This window comes from Aedes albopictus, chromosome 2 (genome assembly GCF_035046485.1).
Source record: "Aedes albopictus strain Foshan chromosome 2, AalbF5, whole genome shotgun sequence".
NCBI lineage: Eukaryota > Metazoa > Arthropoda > Insecta > Diptera > Culicidae > Aedes > Aedes albopictus.
This window is the reverse complement of record NC_085137.1, coordinates 465,491,439-465,514,469: the sequence shown is the minus strand read 5'-3', so window position 1 is coordinate 465,514,469 and position 23,031 is coordinate 465,491,439. Positions and strand designations below refer to the sequence as shown.

The 23,031-nt window shown below is 37.7% G+C and overlaps 1 long non-coding RNA gene across 1 annotated transcript; it reads left to right on the top strand.

Moving 5' to 3' along the window:
* Positions 1 to 287: 287 nt before the first annotated feature.
* Positions 288 to 3,567, top strand: LOC134287430 (uncharacterized). The gene is made up of 2 exons (XR_009997299.1): positions 288 to 2,463; positions 2,538 to 3,567. It is a non-coding gene; the product is annotated as an uncharacterized LOC134287430 (long non-coding RNA).
* The last annotated feature ends 19,464 nt before the right edge of the window (positions 3,568 to 23,031 follow it).

The window sequence follows — 23,031 nt, the reverse complement described above, 5'->3', positions numbered from 1 at the left end:
GTCACCAGTGAGCCCAAGTACACGAATTCTTCAACCGCCTCGATTTCATCACCGTCGATATGAATTCGGGGTGGCGGGCGCGGTGATTCCTCCCTGGAGCCCTTTGCCATCATGTACTTTGTCTTCGACACATTAATGACTAATCCGATTCGCCTGGTTCACTCTTTAGTCGGATGTACGTTTCCGCCATCGTCTTAAATTTACGAGCAATAATATCAATATCATCAGCGAAACCAAGCAGCTGAACGGACTTCGTCAAACTCGTTCCACTCGTGTTTATTCCCGCTCTTCTTATTACACCTTCTAACGCAATGTTTAACAGCAAGCACGAAAGACCATCACCTTGTCGTAACCCTCTGCGAGATTCGAAGGGACTCGAGAGTGTCCCTGATACTCGAACTACGCACATCACTCGATCCATCGTCGCCTTGATCAATCGTATCAGTTTATCCGGGAATCCGTATTCGTGCATAATCTGCCATAGCTGGTCTCGATCGATTGTATCATACGCCGATTTGAAATCGATGAACAAGTGATGTGTGGGCACGTTGTATTCGCGACATTTCTGCAACACCTGGCGAATGGCGAACGAACATCTGGTCCGTTGTAGCGCGTTCACCCATAAATCCAGCCTGATATTGCCCCACCAACTATCTTGCAATCGGTGATAGACGGCGGCATAAAATTTGAGAGAGTACCTTGTAGGTAGCGCTCAGTAGTGTGATCGCGCAGTAGTTCCCGCAATCCAACTTGTCGCCCTTTTTGTGGATGGGACACACGATACCTTCCATCCATTCCTCCGGTAATACTTCCTCCTCTCAAATCTTGGTAATGACCCAGTGTAGTGCTCTCACCAGTGCTTCTCCACCGTATTTTAGAAGCTCGCTTGGTAGTTGATCTGCTACAGCGGCTTTGTTGTTTTTCAACCGGCCAACCTCCTCCTCAATCTCTTGGAGGTCAGGTAACGGAAGTCTTTCGTCCTGTGCACATACTCCAAGATCTGTTACCACGCCACTTTCGGTACTTGCAACGTCGCCATTGAGGTGCTCATCGTAATGCTGCCGTCACCTGTCGACCACCTCACGCTCGCTCGTGAGAATATTCCCGTGATTATCTCGGCACATGTCGGCTTGTGGCACAAAGCCTCTGCGCGAGCGGTTCAGCTTCTCGTAGAACTTTCGTGTGTCCTTGGCGCGGTACAGCTCTTCCACCGCTTCGCGATCTCGTTCTTCCTGCTGGCGCTTCTTCATCCGGAAGACTGAGTTCTGCCTGTTCCGCGCCTGTTTGTAACGTGCCTCATTCGCTCTCGTACGGTGTTGCAGCATTCTCGCCCATGCTGCATTCTTCTCGTTTTTCAACTGTTCACATTCGCCGTCGTACCAGTCGTTTCTGTGATTCGGAGTCGCGAAGCCTAGTGCTGTAGCCGAGGTACTACCTATGGCGGATCGGATGTCCCTCCAGCCATGTTCAAGTGTAGCTGCGCCAAGCTGCTCTTCCGTTGGTAGGGCCACTGCTAACTGCTGCGCGTAGTCTTGAGCCACTTCTACGTTACGCAGCTGCTCTGCTGCTCGATGTTGAGTCGCGGCGTTCGACTTCGACGCGTGGTGATAACTGTCGGAAGTTTTGAGCGCATGCATACAGCTACTAAGTAGTGATCCGAATCTATATTCGCACTGCGGTATGTGCGGACATTGATTATATCCGAGAAGAATTTACCGTCGATTAGAACGTGGTCGATTTGGTTTTCTGTTTGATGGTCGGGTGATCTCCAGGTGGCTTTGTGTATATCTTTGCGGGGGAAGAAGGTGCTTCGGACTACCATACCACGGGAGGCTGCAAATTTCACGCATCGCTGGCCGTTGTCATTCGATACGGCGTGCAGGCTGTGAGGCCCGATTACCGGTCTGTACATTTCCTCCCTTCCTACCTGCGCGTTCATGTTGCCGACAACGATTTTCACGTCACGCGGCGAGTAGTCATCGTATGTTTGCTCTAACTACGCGTAGAACGCTTCTTTCTCTTCATTGGGTCTCCCCAAGCAGCACCTGCAACATCATCCAAAATGTGGTTTTCTATGCTTTGGTCTAAAAGAGTTGCAATAAAAGCGCACACAACTTCCATCTTGTCAGTTGAGTTGCATTTAAACTCCGAATATCGTTAAGATGCAGCTTTGTTTCATATGAATTACAAATAACATCGATTTATGGAGGCGGAGCTTACATATTCCTCAAAAGTGGAAATACAGTCAGCTTGCATTAAATGTGCTATGTAACACACATGAAACATCTTACTCTGGTTTGTTTGTTCTGATTAGGTTCCAAATGTGTTGCGGAAAACTTGCGCGTCTTTTCATTTTGACAGCTTTCTAACTTGTGACAAAGACGGTACAATGAAGTAACGCGTAAGCTTTTATGGTGCATTGAGCAGCAAATCTTTCACAAAGCTTCTGGTGTAGTGTGTAAGGTGAGTGGTTAATACTCCTGGTGTCCATGGTTCGAGTTTGAATATATTTTTTTCATTTTTTTATCATGCTGTAGTTGAAGAAACGGCCCTTAACTCTCAACATGCACAGCACATGCTTGCGTTGATCGGCTGCCACCCGATCACACGTTGTCGCATCTTGCCCAACACTATAAATCCTGTTCCCAGTTCATTGATGGTGCCACAGCTTTGGTAGAAGGTAGCCGCTCGATGCCCGCTTTTCCACACTTTCTGTCCAGTCCAACTAAGTTCCTGCAACGCCACGATGTCGAAGTTGCGTAGTTCGTCGTAGATTATCCTGTCACATCTTGCGAAACCTAGTGACTTGCAATTCCATGTTCCAAGTTTCCAATCGTAGTCCTTATTTCGTCGCGTGGGTCTTTGCCGATTGTATCGAGTCGTATTTTCTCCTATGTTATTCGCAATGGAGATTTTTACGGGTGACTTATTGGGCCTACGCGTACGACCGCCGCAGGACTCTAATAAAAGATAAGCGCGACAATAATGGTAACCTTGAAACTGGATCTCCAACGGTGAGCTCGATCGTCGATGTCAGATAGCAACTGCCGATAGTGACAGAAATTTGGGAGCGAAAGTGAAGGTGGGTCGGCCACACTCTACGTAGGGGTGGGAACGAAATCTGAAAGCAAGCATTAGATTGGAACCCAGCAGGACATCGGCAGAGGCAGACCCAGAGGCTCACGGCGGCGCAGCCTCAACAACGAAATCAAGCAAGTCGACAGAAATTTGACCTGGCCACAGGTCAAGGTGGTGGCTGGTAATCACCCAGGATGGAAATCTTTCGACTTACCTGAGAACACGTTTTCTCACACAAATGTTTTAGGAGATATCAATGTGAGTGTCCCAAAAATGCTTAAAGGTCCGAACAAAGTCCCAATTAAGTCGTTGGACTCCCATGCATTAGTGCGAAATTGTGGTGTTCATGAAGTACTAGACCAAAAAACTATAATACCTTTGTATAATAATACCTTGTACTCTACTACAAATCAAAAATCAAGTTCTCCGCTAGTTGCTATGAGAAACAAACTACTGTTATGCAAATATAAACAAGAAAATTACCGATTATTCACTTTTCTTTTTATTTTAGAGTTCACGTAACACCAGGATAACCTTCAGTATGATCCGAAATTCCGCGGGGTACGAGCTGCAAATCTGAATATTTGTGCTATGCAACCTCTCTAGATGCGTGAAAATTCAGGTCCAAAAAGCCATCCTGATCGTACCATGTTCTGCTTATTAAAATTGAAAAGTGTATTACTTAAAATATTAAGATAGAAAATTGAAGTTATTTTTTTCTTTAAAACCCTGGCCTCAACGCCTCAACGCACCGCCGGAAAAATGCCGAAAGCAGTCTCTCTCGTTGATCCAAATAACCCACTCGCGACAAGAGCATTTGTCTACACGTCTCGTTCTCGTAAGACTTTTCCATGTTGTGATATGATGGAATGCATTTCGATGGTGGTGTAGATATTTAATAAACGATCTTGACCGGAACTGGGAGACCTAGGTGTTAGAGCAAGTGTCAGGGAAGGCAGACGATAACGAGGGAGGGTTATGAGCAGCCTTCAGGGTTATTCTCATTACACCGACAATAACAAGATACTTCGAGTATATGCGGTATTGTTGGTAACCAAAGAATGTATTGGCATTCAAAAAGTATTATTCCTGGGAGTGTTTCTTCGACTCCATAAAGTAATACAATAAAGCTTCAAAGACCTAAACACAAGCCTTAACTATAAAAATAAATTATAAGTTATATTGAAAACTTGCAATAAACCATTGTTTCTTAATTCGCTGGGTCGACAACACATGTGTCAAATTGGATTTAGTGTTGAACTAGATTCGTTGTCGTTAGCTACTAAAACACAATGTTAATCAAAAAAGAGGTATGCAGTCAAATGTCAGACTTGGGTACCGGGGACCGAAAGTAGTACTAGAGTTGATACCCAGTTTGAGCCCGAGTGCTACGACTTTATTTGGACTTTGGTATGACTCCTTGATAATACCTCATTATTTTGGGGATCATGAAGTACTAGAATAGAAAGCATTATACCGTGTTTTATATTTGCCTTGAAAAGTTACGATCGAATTGATCTCGTTACCTGTGCAATGCAATAGGGCACTGCATTGTTTTGATATTGTATGGGATTTTGACGTTTCTTGGCCTTGTTGTTTACAACATTTCTGTAAGAGTGAAAGAGAAAGAGAGAGTTTCATGCAGTGCCCTATACGCACGTTGCTATCTGTTGCTATGTGGAAAATAACAAACGGTGATCTGTGTTGCGTACCGTTGATTAGTTTGGCTTGCCATGGGAAAAGTATGCTGCATCGAAAGATGCAGGAACCAATCGAAAGCATCCATCCCACCACAGACTGTGGTCTCCCTGTACCTTTTCCCTCAGGATGATTACTGGTAAGTAAATGTATTACTGTATAAAAGCGAGTATTATTTTCTTTTTAATTTTAGCTCGAATATGTGGAGAGAGTTCTGCCGTGAAAACGGCACTACAGTAACCGGAAATATGGAGCATCGCCGTATTTGCTCTCGGCATTTTGATGACGAGGTACTCAAGGATCCATCAGATGTTTCGAAAGGGTATGTGACGATAAACATTGTTGTCTAAAAGAGTCCATCAATAAGTTGTTCTGCTTACTCGGAATTTGAGGATTGCGGACTGAAATTTGACAGCAGCCAGGCTGCTGCCAAACCTCCAAAATGATCAGAGTGTGCCTGGATACAAGTTTGGTTCGCTTAGTCACGCTAAAACAAGTGAAACATTCAATGACACACAAACTTTGCCGTCAGATACGAAAACGTTTAAAACGTTTCATCTGTGAGAAAATTATGTGTGAAACTTTCCTAAAATTTGCAAATTATTCTTCCAAGCCCATAATGACAAAGTCAGCTGAATATACGTTTTATTGTAGCTTTTGTTGTAATCGATATGTTTGAGCCTTGGTTTTAACTTTGTGTGAAGTAGTTTATGCGTGCACTTCGAAATTGATCTCCATAGAGATAAGAAACTTTACAACGGGGAGCACTGGAAGAAAGAGTACGTCCTCAAATTGAATGACCAAAAAAGTTGAGTCCGCATCCCTCAGCTCGGAATTAACCCTCTAATACCCAATCCCGCCTTTAGACGGGGTATAGTTTGAGCATTTTTGTAATTTTTGTTTCGTGGAAAATCATTTTTTTTATATTTTTGGCTGATATTTAGGACTGTTCTGTATAACTCAAAATAATGTTTGGTGTATTTTAAAGCGTATTTACATTTTTTAAAAATCATTGAAAAATTGATGTAATAGTCACCTTTTGAAAGTCATTGTTTATTTTGTATTGAATCGCTACAATTAACATATTTTAAATTTTTCCCAAATCATTCTATCCTTGTTTAATAGTTTAAGGGAATCGAATACACTCTAAAATTATTTTCCTCAAAATTACACGGAAAATAAAATTGTCTGTGAAAAAAATTTAAAATAATAATATTTCAACAATTATTATGAAATCTCAAAATGTTTTCATCTCAAAAAATCCGTTCCCCAAATTGGCTTCCAGGAAAAATATAAAAGTGTGGGGATGTTCAAAAATAAAAATTAGAAAAATCAAAAACTGAAATTCACGAAATCGAGAATTAAAAAGAATCATCTTCCAAAACATGTTCAAATCGATTTTAGATGACGAAAAATGATATTTAGATCAAAATCAAAAATTTGGGTATTAGAGGGTTAACGTTATACCGTAAACCGGGATCTAATCTGAAGTACCCAATATCGCTTTGCGCTGAAAAGATGATCGATTGATTACTCATTGATGATGATCAATAGATCTGCTTTTCAGCGTAACTCGTTATTTGAATCTTCAGATTCTTCTTTTGTGCTCTTGAAAATTCTAGGAAAAACGGCTGATCAATTTCGACCGGAGATCGATTTGTGTGGTAACTAAAGCATCTGAGAAGTAATTATGTATCTCAAACAATTTCAGGTTGAAAAGACATGCCGTTGAGATTGAGCTGTTACAGGACGTACAATATTTGGAAATTCATAGAGAACAAGTGAAACAGAGTCTACGGATAGAAAAGTCCAAAACTGAAGGTAAACCTAATTAAAAGCACAAATACACCGTGAGGTCTCCATTCACCGCTTGTTTCATACGATTTGAATATAAATTGTATGAAACGAGCGGTAAGTGGCGACCTCACGGTATATATTTTACCCAAATCCATCATTGGATAAAACCAAGCCCGTGCACAAGGGGGGGGTTTTGGGTGTTAAACCCTCCCCATTACAGACGCTCCATACACTAGGCGCCCCTCCGCCTTTTGCCGAAATTGGGAAAAACCCCTCCCTTGGCGCCACTTCTGTGCACGGGCCTGGATAAAACCATTCAAATTTGGGTACCGGGGACCGAATGCAGTACTAGAAGTGGTACCCAATAAAAGGCTGACTGCTACGACTTTATTTGGATTTTGGTCCGAATGTATTGATGGGAAACACATTTATACGCGCCGCAGTACATATTTCATACTTGGAGGGAATCTCAAAAGTAGCAAACAATGAAACACCTGTAATAAAATGTAAACACCACCAACATGAATGTGAACTGTTACATGAGCACTTACCTTTCAACGATTGCCGAAATTCATTAAGCAGAAACTTCAAACGGCTACGCTATCTTTAACTTGGAAAAACGAGGCACGATTATTTTCCCGCCGTTTCGACACTGAGATTATGTGTCATTTTCAGGGGTTACTATTTGTTCGTTACCCCTGAAGATAATACAAAAACCCAGAGTCGAAACGTCGGGCGAATTATAAACCTGTTTTTTTTTTGTCGTATTAGCCTTCTGGGACATGTAGGGTATTGGTTCCCTTATTAAGCATGTGGCTCTCATTTTCATCCCACGAAAAACAAAGGATTGAAGCGCTGTTTGTTTTGTTTCTTATTTTTGTATTTTTGGTTAGAAGTGAGCACCCATGAAAACAAAAAGAACGGAGTCAATCGGTGCCGTAATCGCTTGTTTTCGATTAGGATGAAAATGGGAGCATGAGATTACTGATGGCACACATACCCTACCTGTTTGATTCTAAAACTGCACCGTTCGCGCTAGCGGCACGAGTCCTAAAGAGTTAGACTTCGTTTGAATTTTGTAGTGAACTCCTCAGTTGATCCATCAATAGATTAGCAAACAAACACATCGGACTATGAGATCTGGTTTGCTGTCAACTGCGTTCACAAACAAACTTTGCCTAATAAGTCATATAAAAAACCCTAATTAATCCACCTAGCGGTGATGGTGCCTTTCTCGTGCCATAAAGTATCCTTTCAACAAAACACAAGTGATAAATGAAGTCCACTCAATATGGATATATTTTATATAAGCATGATCGAAATTCCAATTGTGGATTTTTTATAATTCCGAATATCTTCCCCAACTATCCAAGGAGAACCATTTTACTTGGTTTCAGAGAATAAATTCTTGAAAACAATCGCCGTATTTAATATTGAGGCACCATACAGATATTCAAGTAATCATTTTTGAAATCTTGACATATTTTCCATGCAAAATATACACAGTAGATAAATTTGTAATATCCTCTGACGTAATTTTTGGCATTTCCGAACGTAATTTTACCTGTTTATATCCCTTTCGTGACGAACCAGCACAATTGTGCTGTTGAGCAACAACAGTTTTGTGTAATATTTTCAACTGTTTAGTCTTTGGTTTACCTGATGTAAATTGTTTTGATAATTGAGCCATTACTTATACTTGCATGTGTACCATCAAACTCGGTGAAATAGCTAAACGGCGGCGGCTAATTTGGTGCATTTAATGTAATTTTTTCATCACTACGTGAGTGATGTACTGCTTAAATAATGTGGTATCTTAAGAATATTTTTGTAACAATATTACCTGGTTTACCACTCCTTTGGCATTAGGGTCAATTTGACCCAAACCGTACACCACGCCAGCGACTTGTTCCCAACGTGATGCAAAAGGAAGGTTAAGAGCTTAATTGTAAGATCAGTTTAATACGCGCTACCGAGGTACCTTAAAATCTCCCTGATAACATAATTTTTCATATGATATGTTTACATTAATCGATAGCATTTTTAATTTTCTATCTTCTCAACCAATAAAACTTGAAATTTTACCAACTTATAGAATATTAAAATTTAAAACCGATTTCAGCCATTCTGATGTAAGAATGCGAAAAGTTTTTCCGCAGATTTGCAGATCGAAATGGAGCAAAGTTGTAAAACTTGATGTGAAAATCTCTTTGCTTACTCGCAAAATTTATGATTTGTGCAAGAAGGGCCGTTTTAAGTGTAAGAATGCGTATTTTGTAGTCCAATGTCCAAATTCGCGAGTACTTTTGGGGCAAAATGCGCCGGCCTTCGCCGTAACTCCAAAACAGCCGCTGGCGTTTGAATTATGACTACAGTAACACAGAGACGAAAATCAGAACCTTTCAAATGTGCATTAATTGCGTTATTAGCTGCAGCACTAACGTCGAGTAAACGCCGTGATGCATGCAACACTCAAACCACGTTATTTCTTGGCGTGTTACATTTCGTGGCGCATTTTTCCCGTAACACGCCTACCCCGAAAAACAAAAAAAAACACAAATTTTGTTTGTCTAGTGCATAGCAGAAAGTTGGAATGTACTTTCTGCAACAGTCGTTGAAAAATTCGCAACAATAAATATTTGATACCTAAAACGTATGCGACTCACTGAAAGCTGCGCGAATGCTATCGATCGCGGTCACCAAGACAATCTTTGTTTGTTATTTTGCTCGTATTTTATTTATATGATATAAAATTATATCCATCAATCTAATTTATTCGTTTCGGTCCATCCGAATGGCGCGGCACCACCCAACAACCACCCACAGCCACCCGAACCGAAACCCAACCAGTCAGCTGTCCGGTCCGCGCATCACCGCTGGCTGTGTGCGTGATCCTGATCCTGCCCGCGCGCACCAGACTTTCGGTGGGCAAACAACATCATTCGCGAGTGACAACCCTTTCGCTCGCACTATCCCAGCATTGATGTTGCATTGGTGCCGGTAGTGGGATGCAAGGTTTATATATATTGTAAGGTTGAACATGACGTTTAGTTTGTGGAGAAAAGCAGAGGAAGCGAAATTTCAAAGGAATTTGAGGTGGCGGGGGATTTGTTTTCAGAATTTCTCACGGTGAAAAAATAATGGCCGCTCAGCCAGTTTTGACATCTAAGACTACCTTAGAATATGTAAATACCTTGGTGGGATGCACTTCAAAACTAGGCCTAGTTTCGCGACGAAACGCGGAAAGGCAGTATCCGCGATCAACTATAGTAAATATCCTATAGGAACGTAATTTAAAACGAAAACCTTCGGCTGCCTCTCGTCCGTTACTTAGCATCGCCATCGCTATCGAACCATGAATGGCAGTGAGGTGGGGTGCTATGCTCGGTCAGCCTCCTCCACCCAGACCCAGCCCATGCACTCGGGTGGGTTTGGGTCGGCGTCGAAGCGCTGGGTATCCATGCCATTGTACCCAGGGATGCCACATATACAGATTTTTCTGTAATCATGCAGATTTTCTTGCAGCTTTTCATACAGAATTCTGTATAGCCATATTACAGATTTTTGGAAATGATGCAGATTATACAGAATTTTCAGAAACCTTCAAAATTTTAAACAGATTTCTCGCGAAATATTACAGATTTCATACAGATTTTTGACAAAAAATGGTGATACAGATCATAAAGATTTTTGAAAGGCAAAATACAGATTTAAATGTGGCAACACTGGTTGTCCCATTTCGATGACGTATTACTTTAGGGGGAGGGGGGCAATCGGTCGTACGACTGATTCGTTATTCCGAAGGGGCTGTTCATAAACCAAGTATACCAAAATTTGGCCATTTTAGACTCCCCCCCCCCCTCGTAGACTTTTATCCATACAAAAATTTTGAAATTTGTATGTAGCGTAGACTTTGGCTAGACCCCCCCCCCTTCACGTTGTTCATGAACGGTCCCAAAACACGATTTTTGAGAATTTGGGACGGGCTGGATCCTGGATGATCTCCCTAATGGGTCCCCTGTTAAAAAGGAAGCTTAAAAATGTCAGGACATGTTGCCATCATCACACTCATACGTGGTTCGTTAGTTAGGCTTTTTTTTTGCTTATATGTATAGCACGTTCGCGCCGCTCTTTCGTCGTCGTCGTTTTCTCTCACATTCTCTCTTACTTTCGTTCTCGTGGTGTGCTGCGGGCTGCGGTGTCCGTCGTCGCGGTCGTCGCGCACCAACTTAAGCAGGCTGTTTGTTACACCTGTCGCTCGGGTGAAAAATGCTGGTCCGGATCACTTAATTGGCCATAACTTCGAAACGCCTTGACCGATCCGAATCATTTTCAATAGCAAACAATGCGGTAAAATTCCGGTTCGATTCGAGCTATAATCCGAAAAATCGGCCAATGGGAAGTGCCTTAAAAGTGAGTGAACTTATTTTGTTCACAGACACACATACATACACACATACAGACATCATCTCAATTCGTCGAACTGAGTTGATTGGTATATGGGACTTGACCCTCCGAGCCTCCTATCGAAAAATTTTTTTTGAGTGAACATATAGCCTTTCAGTTCACTTAGGTGAACGAGAAAGGCAAAAAGTTGTTGACAAATAATGCTGTCATCATATTTGCTTAATACAACAACACTTCGCTATCCATATAAGATTTTATATCAAATAATTCTTTATTTAGTCACTTTACGGCACCATTTTGGCCAGTTGACACACCACCAATGCAACGGGGTGTCTACATTCCATGTTTATGCATCCTTTTCCATCCGTCGGAAAGAGCAAGAAAACCGATCAAACAAAACGCATCAGAAATTCAACTATAAATGGCAGTTTTCATTTTTTTTTCTCAATACATTGTTTAACTTGAAAATTTATCTTGAGGGTGTTCTAAATACCGATTTTTTTTATCGTCATTCGATTCCAGGAGCACGAATTTAAAAATCTCAACCTAGAAGTAGTAAATTTCGGATTCTACATTGCCGCATATAATAACTATCACTCGAAAGTCGAAGTAACAAATGATTGAGTTCTGCCGAAAACGTAACCGACACCGAGCGCTCTCGGCTGCATTCCTGTAAGAGCCAGATCATTGTTTTTTTTTTTCAATGTGATGCATCTCCCTTATAAAGTTCCCGCTATTTGTTTGCTCATGTTATAATTTCAATATCAAGTAGTTTAAGGTTTTAATTACGGTTTTATCTCTCGGTTGTTGGTTTTCCAATTTCGCGTATGTTACTGTCATTTATCTGTTTGTTTTGTTTTTTTTTTACTTGTTTGTGCCTGAAAAGATTCTGTGCAGTAGTTTTCTTACAATTTATCATTTGTTTTCATAATTATCCGTCGTTTCGACATTTTCCCAATAATCCTACATCGACCTATCGTATGTGGGTTTTGTTTTGACTTTGGCGTTTGTTTTTATTTTTCTCTGTTCTGTTTAAGTTCTAGGAGGAATCAGCTTTGTTTGGTCTATTCAACAACAATGGTTTCCCCGTTCGCACCTAGTCAGTACTAGTGGTAGTAGTAATAGTAGAAAAATATGTCAATGTTCTCTTCTGCAAAATTTACACTATTTCAAACGCGAGTGAGCAATTTGCTTCTACCGTACCGAACGTTTAATCGTTTCTTTTTTTATTTTCTTCTGTGTTCTTATTTTATATTAAGGTTTCAAATTCCTCGAGTCACGGCATGTCTGTGTGTGTGTAAGTGTCAGCAAAGTTCAGTATTGAGTTGTGTATTGGTTTTCGTAAAGGCTAGAGAACTATATCATTGAACTGTAGGTCACAGAGTCCATGAGTTTCTTCCACGAGAGGACGAATATTACTAGCGTTTGTCTCAGACATTCACGGACAGTTTTGACCTTTATTTTTGATTGCTAGATTTAGTTTTTTTTTTTCTATGATTTTTTTACTAGTATTTACACGCGTTGTACAATGGGTGGTTATTTACAAAAGAACGTTGGTGGTTAGTTTGGTGGTTTGACATCTGCAAGATTGTGGTGTTTCCATCAATTACAGTGCTGTTTCTTCTGAAGTTGATTGATTAAATTAACGTAAAAAATCTGTGAAGTCATTCAGATCTGCAGCAAATTTGATAAATCAAGTAATGTGATTTCGGAAAATTTTCCAGGAAATTACAAAAAAAACTGCTACTCTGAGAAATCTTTCAGATGCTTCCATTGATTCCATCAGAATATTTTTGTATTTTTTTTTTTCAAAACATTACCCCTATATTAATTTAGGATATTTATAACAAAATTTTCCTGGATTCCTTCCGAAATTGCTTCAGGATGTTTTTTAGTAAAGTTTCGTCTCAAATTTGCTGTGGTGTTTTCGCTAAAGCATGTTTCAGAAATTTTTATAAAAATTGATTCAGAAATACTTTCAGCAATTTAAAAAAAAAACACAGGTTCCTTCTAACATTTCTCCAAGTATTTCTTCAAAAAAATCTTTCTCAGACTCCTTCAGATATTCTTACAAAAAACTCCTCAAGAATTGTTCAGGACTTCTCTCATGAATTTCTCTAGAGATTCCCGCAAAAAATCATTCTAAGATTCGTCAATAAATTTGTCCAACAATCTAAGCAATTTATTTTATGGATTTCATCCAAAATTTATTCATGTATTCAAGAGTTTAGTCTTAACTACCCAGGTTTCTGACAGAAAAATTTCTGCCGATTTTTTCAAGATTCAGGATTCAGGGGATTCTTTACGAAATTTCTAAAGAGGCTGTCTCAGATATTCCCTTTTGAATTTCTCCAAGAATTCCTACCGGTTCCTTCTGCAACTCCACCAGGAATTACTTTCAAAACTCTTCTAGAAATTCATCAAAAACTTCATCGGAAATTTCTCCAAGGAATCCTGCAGAATTCGCTCAGGGATTTTTTAAGAAATTTTCCTGATTTTCCCACCAGAAATTCGTAATTTTTCACAGGAAGTCCAATAGAGATTTGTTCAAAAGTCGCTCTAAGGATTCCATTAGGAATTCTCACATGAATGTAATCAAAAGTTGCTCCAGGGATAAATCTCTTGAGGTTCCAGCAGGAGTTCAAGAAATTACTTCACGATTTTCTCGAAAGAAAAATGGAGGAATTTCCATCATCCATGTACCCAGAAATGCATCCAGTATTTCCCCCAAGGATAACTCCAATAATTTCTCTACGGATTCTCTGAGAAATTATTTCAAAAATATTTTCTAGCAATTTGTATGGCTCATATGGTCAAATCTCAACCGTTACGTGGTTATTGAACTTTTCATGTTTTTGATTAATATTGCCTTAACTGGCTATAAGTTTAAAATGGTCAATCTTATCGCAGTTTTTCTACCCTTATTCGAAATATTATTGAATTTTCTATCAAATGGCTTCTTTAAATAGATTGGTTTAGTTAAATAACTAGGTTTTCTAGAGCAAAATAGCTAAAAAATAGTGTGTTTCAATTTGTTTATCTCAATTATCTTTGAAACATGCGTAATAAATTTAAAAAAAAATCTTAGGCAAAGTTGTGGCCCCTGTCCAGTCTACAATTCGTTCTTTGACGCCAAACTTCTAGCTCTTATAATTGACTGCAATTTTGATTTAAATAGTGCCGCAAAAAAAGTGCTTACCATGACAGTTGCAAATTTATGATCTGAAATGCGATGTTTAAATCAAAATTGAAAGAAAACGATAAGAGATAGAAATTTGATGCCAAAGAACGAATTGTAGAGCGGAACAAGGGCCACAACTTTGCTCAAGAAAGAATTTAAAATTATTACGCATTTTTCAAAGATAATTGACAAAAACGAATTAAAATACACTACTTCTGAGCTATTTGCTCTAGAAAACTTTGTTATTTAAGGCTAAATTAACCATCATTCAGTCATCAACAATCATCAATTTTTCAAAAGCAGTTTTCTTCCTCTAAGTCTTTTTCTAAGACTTTTTTGCTGAATTTCAGCACAACTTTGCTGATCAACTGTCAAAATTGCTGGATGGTTCAGCAAGTTGAAAAATAATTGCTGATATTCAGTAAATTCGCATTGCTGAATGAAATCAGCACAAAAAAAATCAGCAAAGTTTGCTGAATACCAGTAAACAGAATTTGGTGTGTAGGATAATATTTAGGAAAATACCGACAGATACACCTTAAGATTGTTCAATTCTCAGAAATAATTTGAAACAAACTTATGGGGGAATTCTGCAAGTAATTTCAAGGAAATTGCCACCGAAAAATAAACATCTTGCTATGATTAAACAAGCAGTAAGAAAGTTTCAGTGGGAAGGGCATATTTTCAAAGTGGCTCAAGATGAGCTTTATCCGGATTATGATAAAGGGGGAATCAAAATGATTGATCCAGAATCGCAATGCAAAGCACTTTTTATCAAGAACATCTTGTATTGGTCAGATGGTAACGATAATGTTGATGAATCTTACCTGCTGCGATATAATAAACTAAACCAACTAACACGTAATGCAAAAGAATGGGTAAAGTGTGCAATTGAGATCAAATCGAGGTATGATCTCAAGACGGTAAGACTTTTGTATTGGAGCTTTATAGATAAAAAAGAGTATTTCAGTGGATGTAGAAACTCGGTTTCCTAACGTGGAATTGAACGTAATTTTGAGGAACTAAGGGCTCAATTTTTTTGTTGTCAGCCGATAAGGAAATTGTTTATAAGCTAGTAAACGACATAGTACCAAACAAAGAAAAATTGTTGGCATACAACATTGGTAATTTGAATGGTGATTACTGTGAACATTGTGGAGTGTCAGATAGCAATATGCATAGGAAAAGGGAGTGTAGTAACAGTCAAGAAGTGAGGCAATGGACTAAGCAAATCTTAAAAGAAAGGGTAATGGTTCAATATGAAAAAAAGAAGACATTTTGCAATGGAATATTAATGTAAAAAACAAACAACATAATGCAGCACTGCGGTTAGGCATGCACTGCATTGCATGGTGCATAACAGGAGAAGCAAACAATAGTTTAAATTGCTTTAAGAAATCAATCAGTTAATTCAAATGGTTGAACAGAACAATGTGTGCGATGAAGTACGGAAATCTCTTAAACATATGTTAAAACCATTAGATTAGGGCTCTGCATGACACAAACTTACTTCAATAAAAAAGAAAGGAAATAAAGTTTGAGAAACGTCCAGCATCCATTTGTAGAGGAATTTCTGAAGAAATCTCTCAATAGATGTCAGCAGAAATTTTCAGACAAAAGTACTGTCGGAATTCTTAAAGAAACCCCTCAACGGCTTTCTGAGAGATCATTGAAGGGTTTTCCGAGGAAATTGTCGGAAGATCTCCTTTGAAGAAATTTAAAAAAATATACAACTTCTGAAGGAAATTCTGGATAAAAATCATTGAAATAATACCTGAAAGAACTGGAGAATAGGCTGACCCAAAAAATGTTCGTGCTCAACCCTAAAATGAAAGATATGCATATTTGAAGCATTGTTGTAATACATTTCGATTAAAAAAAATTGAGATTTCGTCTGGGTAATTTTTGGAAAAAATAATACTCTTTTTCATGAAAATTCTAAAAAAAAAACTATCGTAATATTTTCTCAACTTCGGATTTTTTTATAATTTTTTTATTTTTCTATTGACTTTTCTTGAAGGGTATTTATTGCTTTTTTTGAAATATTGTTTTGTATTGACGGCAGAACCTTTTTTATGCTGCAATAAGGTATATTTTTAAGATTTTTTTCTTCAAAATTTGCCAAAATAAAATACATGTACTTTTTTATGATCAGCCATTAAAATTTTATTTGATAGAACTATTCATATGCGTTATTTCTCTGCAACAAATGATGGAAAAAATCAGAAGTAAAAAAATATTACGAATATATGATTTTTTTTTGAGAATTTTCACAAAAAAAGTAATTTTTAATAATCGCCCTGGCAGAACCTCCAAGTGTTTTTTTTTTAAGGATGGGCACCTTGATTTTTCAAACATCGATTTTTTTTAACAGTCAACTGGAGAATCCTCTGCATTTAATAAATGATAGGTTTATATTCTGAAGAAATTTCTGTAGGAATTGTTAAAAGAATCTTTGAAAAAAACATTCAGAAAGAATCCCCTAAGGAAGATTTTACTAAATCTAAAACAATGCACAGTGGAAAAAATAGGTATAAAACGCGAATAAATTCAATATCTCTGCTCGATATTGAGGGTGTCATTCACCGTAGGATGCTTTAAATCAGTGTATTGAGCAAGTTTTCCCCACTTTCCCTCTCACACGCTTTTTTGAAAAAAAAAAATCCTTATTTATTCCCGACTGACGTGCAAAACAAATGACTTCTTTAACTCGTATTTCTGTAAAAACTTCCATAGTATCGGCAATTTGACATCGGGTTGATCTTGCTCTTATCGATTACGTTCCACTCCGGGCAAAAATGCGATTACGTTCCACTCCATTCTGCAATGCCTGAAGGAAATATTGTAGAAACCCCTGGAGGAGCCTCCAGAGTGATTTTTTGAGAATTTACTTAAGGCGAAACTGGAAGCATTTCCTCACTTTTTGGTTTTTGAATTTTTATTAAATAACGAAGCAATATTTTCAAAATAGGTTTTCATGCACATGTAGAGTATAGATCAAGGTATCTTCTGATTTTTTTTTTGTAGTGGAAAATGTTTTTCGTTTTTGCAGAAACCATTTTTGAATAAAATTTCACAAAAAATGGTTTCTTCAAAAATGGAAAACATTTTCCAACTCAAAAAAAAAAAAAAACAGAAGATACCTTGATCCATACTCTACATGTGCACGAAAACCGATTTTGAAAATATTACTTCGTTATTTAATAAAAAATCAAAAACCGAAAAAATGAGAAAATGCTTCCAGTTTCGCCTTAAGGAATATCAAAACAAATGCGCAAGAAAATCTCTAAATAAATGGAGTTATATCTGAAGGAAGCTTTGGAGAAATTCAAGTAGTAATTTCTGAAGAAGTTTCTGGAAAAGTTTCTGATTTTTTATTGGGAACATTCTCTAGAGGAGTTTCTGGAACAATATCCGAAAATGCTCCTGCATCTTTTGAGGAAACGTTTTGAGGCTTTCCTTAATTTCTAGAAGAATTATCGGAAGGAATACAAACATGAACTTGACGGTGTTTTTTAAGAATCCCTTTAGAAATACCAGGAGGGATTTCGGAAGATTTTTTTAAGGGATACTTGGAGGAATCTTTAGATGAATTCTTGCTAAAACCATTCTAATAAATCTTTGAAATTAAACCTGAAGAAACTGGAAAATTCTCTGGAGGTATTCATAGAGAAATTGCTTGAAAAATCTCTTGATGAATGATAGAGATAGATTCTGGAGTAATTTCTCCAGGAGCTGTTGGAAGAAACTTTGGAAAAATATTCAGAACACAAAACCTTTAAGGAAGGTCTGACTAAATCCAAAGTAATGCCTGGAGGAATTCCTTCCGGTATTTTGAGAAGCCCCTAGAGGAACTTCCAGAATAATCTCTGAGAGTTTTCTAAGGAAATTTCTAAACAAATGCCCGATAAAATGCCTGAATAAATAAAATTTCTGGAGAAGATTCTGAATTTCTAAAGTTTTTTCAAAGAGCCTCCCAATATATGTAAAAAATGGTCCTGGAATTGCATCCTTTGAAAAAAAGTCTTGAGAAATTCCTAGAGAAGCTATTGGAGAAATTTCTTAAAGAATTTCTCAAGGAATTTCTGAATGAATTCTCGGATAAATCCCAATGAAAAACTTCAAGAAATAGTTCTGTCAACAATTCTGTAGGAATTCCTTCTGAAATGTTCGAAGAAACAGTGAAGGAATACAAGCATCAATTTATGTAGCAATCCCTATAGGTATTCGTATTACCTTTAGAATCCCTAATGGAAGCCCAGGAGGAATTTCGGATGAAATTTCTGAGAAAACCCGTGAACCAGTTTAGATGAACGCTTCAAAGACATCTGCGGACAGGAGTGCATTTCCAGGGGATACTTAGATCTTTAGAAGAATTCTCGCTAAAATCGTTCTTGGCAATCCCGTGAGAGCCCTTTTCTGTAAACATTCCAGAAAATATTTGATAAATCTCCAAAGAATCCCCAAAGAAATTTTTGGCGATGTCCCTGGAGGTTACTTTGGAGTATTTCCAGAAATTTTAATAAGTATTTTTGCAAAACTCCTAAAAGGAATCCCTTTTACGATAATAAAAAAACTTCGTTAAATTGTTATGCTGAGAGAAGTTTTCCCAGAATAATTTATAATAAGGCGCAATGCTGAATTTATTTCCTTGGGGTGTACCGGTAGAGAGGTCGCTGAAATTCGAAATATTCAAGGTTTTCGAATTTCAGCTGTGATTTTATTATGACAGCATTGCTGGTACAGTGGTTTAGCTTAGCTGATTCACTCTCAAGTTCCGCAAAGTTCATATTTAGTTCCGAACAGAACTTTCCAGCTGCTTGAGAAGCAAAATTATTTTGCAATACCTATTATATTGCTTGGCATATTTTAAAGAGTTTTCTTCCCCTTGCTTGGGAGTGTAACGTGCATTATGGATAATTCCCAAGAATTTTCTTTAGTCATTAATCTTGCTGGAATTTATTCAACAGCTTCTTTCGGTATTTCTCCAGAAAATAGGCCTTAGCATTCTTCAAGTAATTTTTGTTTATAGCAGTGATCCTCAGCCCTACCGTCTTCGCGGGCCAAAATTAAAATTAAGAAAGAGACTGCGGGCCGCTAGTCATTCAAGATTTTTTTTATCAGCGATTTACAGGATTCAACCAAAATTCATTGAGATTATTTTTTTTCATTATTTTTTGCGATTTAATGGATTATGAGAAATTTTTGAAGTAATCTGAGGAATTTTCAAAAATGTTGCTAAGGACATAATGTTTGAGAAATATTTGTAGCCGATTTATGGAAGATAATTTTTCAAAGATTGATAGATGAATTTCTGGAGTCCTGGAGGAGTAGACTTCAATAGAAATAGAGTTCAGAATAGAATGTTGAGAAAACTTTTTCCCAGAAAACTCCAGCAAAGAAAGAGAATATTCCATAGGAAATTTAGACAGATTTTAGAAATTTATATTCCTAAAATAATTTATATTTCTTAAAATAATTTTATAATTCTGAGAATAAAATTAATAGATTACTTAAGTTTTTTTTACAAAGTTTTGATTCAAAATTTTATGAAAATGTCAAAAAGTAACGTTACAAAAGTATCTTGCAGAATCTCTGACATATTCATTGGGATTCAGATAATAACTTTGGAAATACCTTAATTTAAAAGTAATTGCAAGTATAAATTCGTGAAAAGTTTTTGAAACAGATTTGCGGAAGAATTGCTGAATGCATCATGGATATTTTCAATAAACTAAGGAGAAAATTTTCAAAAATATGTTTAGAATCCGTTTCAAAAGTATATAAAAACAAAAAAAAATACGACAGAATTTAGTTCTTGTCGTATTTTTTTTTTGTTTTTTTTTCATTTTTTTATTGAACAGAGTATTTTTTGGCGAACTCTGCTAGAAATCTTATGTCTAATACAGAGCTTCTGTAAAATTTAGCTTCAAGGTTATGGGGAAGAGTGTTATATTCACAGCAAAACTGTGTTGAGAAATGCAGCCAATTAAAATGGAATAATTTGAGAACCAATTTCAGCATATAAGAACACATCAATATTTGGTATAGTTTGTAATATATCTCGGATTATTGAAGTCGTCTATGGTTCGCAAAACTTTTAAGTATCCTTTCAAAATTGTGAAGATTAAATAATATTATTTGTTACATAAAGTAAGCAAAACTCAGTATTTTGAGAAAGATCATTTGTGTCGGAGTTTGGAGGCCTTATTCCTTCAGAGTTGACTGTACTGACAGAGAAAAGTTTTGTAGTTTATTCATACTTCTGTTGAAAAAATCTTTAGCAACCATACAGTAGTTGAGTAGTTGATAGTCATTTTCGTGCAAATTTTAAGATAATGCAATATTTCTGATTGTCAGCGGGCCACATTCTTTTTTTTTTCAAAATCAGTTCGCGAGCCGCATAAAACCTACTCGAGGGCCGCATGCGGCCCGTGGGCCGCAGTTTGGTGACCACTGGTTTATAGACTACTCATGGACTTTTGTCTGGTGTTTTGCCTAGAGTTCCTTCTAGGAATCATTTTTAGGAACTCCATGAGCATGTTCATATTTTTTCCTGTAGATTTTTTTTTCAGAAATTTCTGCAGAAAATTATTCTGGGATTCCTTCACAAGTACTTTCCTGGATCCCTCAAGGATCCCAGGAGTCCTCCTGATTTATCTTCTGGAATCCCTCCAAATGGTTCTTCTGATTTTTCCGCATGTTTGTTTTTCTCATGGACATTTCTTCTGCGATTCTCCGAATAGATCGTTCGTGTATTCTTTCTTCTAAGTAATTTCCTGAGAATTACCAGAGAGGCACAACTGAAGGAATTCCAGCAGGATCTTCAAGAAAAATTCCTGAGGGAACTTTTTGGAGGAAATTCCTATAGGATTCCACAAATGAATTGTGTGAAAATTTCTAAAAAAAATATCACAAGAAGTCCCTGGAGATATTTGTAGGAAGTCTTGTGTTAACATGCATGATAATTTCTTTTTTTTGTAATATTCATAACTTTTACACATAGTATCTTCGCGCCTGCCATTTGATAATCGAATGCAAAATGGTCGTTTGGCAATGAAAAACTTTCGATTACCAATAGGGTAAGTGCTAACAAAACTACGAGCCTCAGGAGCATGCTTTGTCCCAGCTAGGACGCTACGCCAAGTAGCAATAGCAGATGAACACTTATCGTAGCACGTTGAAAAAATATATCAACAATCGTGAAGACAAGCTTGATAACGTGAGCACCTGTTCAAGTGCTGACAGTACTTCATATTTCTTAGAATTCATTCATTGTTGATGCTTGCTGGATGTGACAACGTTTTCAACACTATACGGATATCTGATTCAAAGTTATTGTGTTGATTATCGTACGAATGGTACTCGAGTTCTCAAGCCTATTAGGTACGAATGTTGATCTACTTTAATATAGCTGTGGGTACACACCAGTTCTTTAAAACTTCAAAACTATTCAATTGATTAGGTAGCAAAAATAACTGATTGCCCCCTTCCAAGCGAAATATTTAAGCTTCCCCATCCAATATTGACCCTTAGCTGGTTACGCATGTTTGCTGATGATATTCCGCGATGGAGAGACGTGATACAGTAGCAGAGCAATATTCTATCGTCGGAAATCATGAAAAATTCATGACATTGCACAGCACTGGTACTCACTATCTCTCTATATTTATTCCAACCGAAGAAAGCCTTTCATTAGTAGGCAGGTGTCGGCAATTGGTATGTTGAGTGGTTGACTTTGTGCAATCATCATTAAGTATCCACCTAGTTTCTTTAGGCTTTAGTCATGCGGTGTTTAAACTTTCAAGTTATTAATTGTTGTGAGATACTTGTTGAAGTGTACTGGATCCCAACAATGCAATCTACATTGGACAAGGTGAGATTTTTTTTTCCTGGAGTGGATCTTGTGAAGAAGGTTGTGCCTTACTGTTTTGCGTCGCAGTAATGACCAGGATGCCTGGTGAAATTTTCAAATGTTGTCACAAGACACTTATAAATGTCGCAGTTCCCTTTTGGATTCCTTCTTGGATTCCTTAAGGAGTATTTTTTCTGTTATTTCTCAAGAAGTTCCTTTTGGGATTGCTCAAGAAGTTCCCTCTGAGATGTCTTCAATAGTTCACTTGGATTGATCTAGGAGATGTTTTCAGGATTCCGCCAAGAATATCTTGCAGTATTTTTTATTTACTCGTGTCGGGATTCCTCCCGGAACTCCTTCTAGAAATTCTTCATGAATTTCTCCCATACTTTCTTCTGGTATTGCTTCAGGATTTTTCTCGGAGAAAACACCAAAAGTTCATTGAGGGATCCCTTAAGGAATATCACCCTGGATTTTTTCAGGTTTTCTACAGAAGTTCTTTCCGGGATTGCTTAAGAAGTTCCTTCCAGGCATTCTTTAAGAAATTCCAGGAATTCTCTCTTGGGTTCATCCAGAAAAAACTTCTTGAGGGATTCCTCATAGAACTTATTCCGGAATTCTTTTAGGAAATCCTTCCGGAATTAATCATTAATCAGGCGTTCCTCCTTCTTTTCCAACATTTTTTATGGAATTTCTCCATAAACAATGTTGGGTTATTTCTGGGAATCCCGGAAAAATATACTTATGAAAACATTCCAACATAAATTTCATTCCATTTTCTATAAATGTCACAAAGTAATTCCTGGAGGAATCCCAAGAATAATTCCTGGTGGATTCCTGGTACTCCTGGATGCATGCCAGATGGAACCTCTTCAATAATCTCAGAAAAAAAACCCTGGAAGAACCACAGTGGAAACCTTTGAAGCAATTCTTTGAAGTGTATTCCGGAAGGAATACCGAAAGAAATCACGGTTGAGATTCCCAGAAGGAGAAATCTTTGAAGAAACTCATGGAT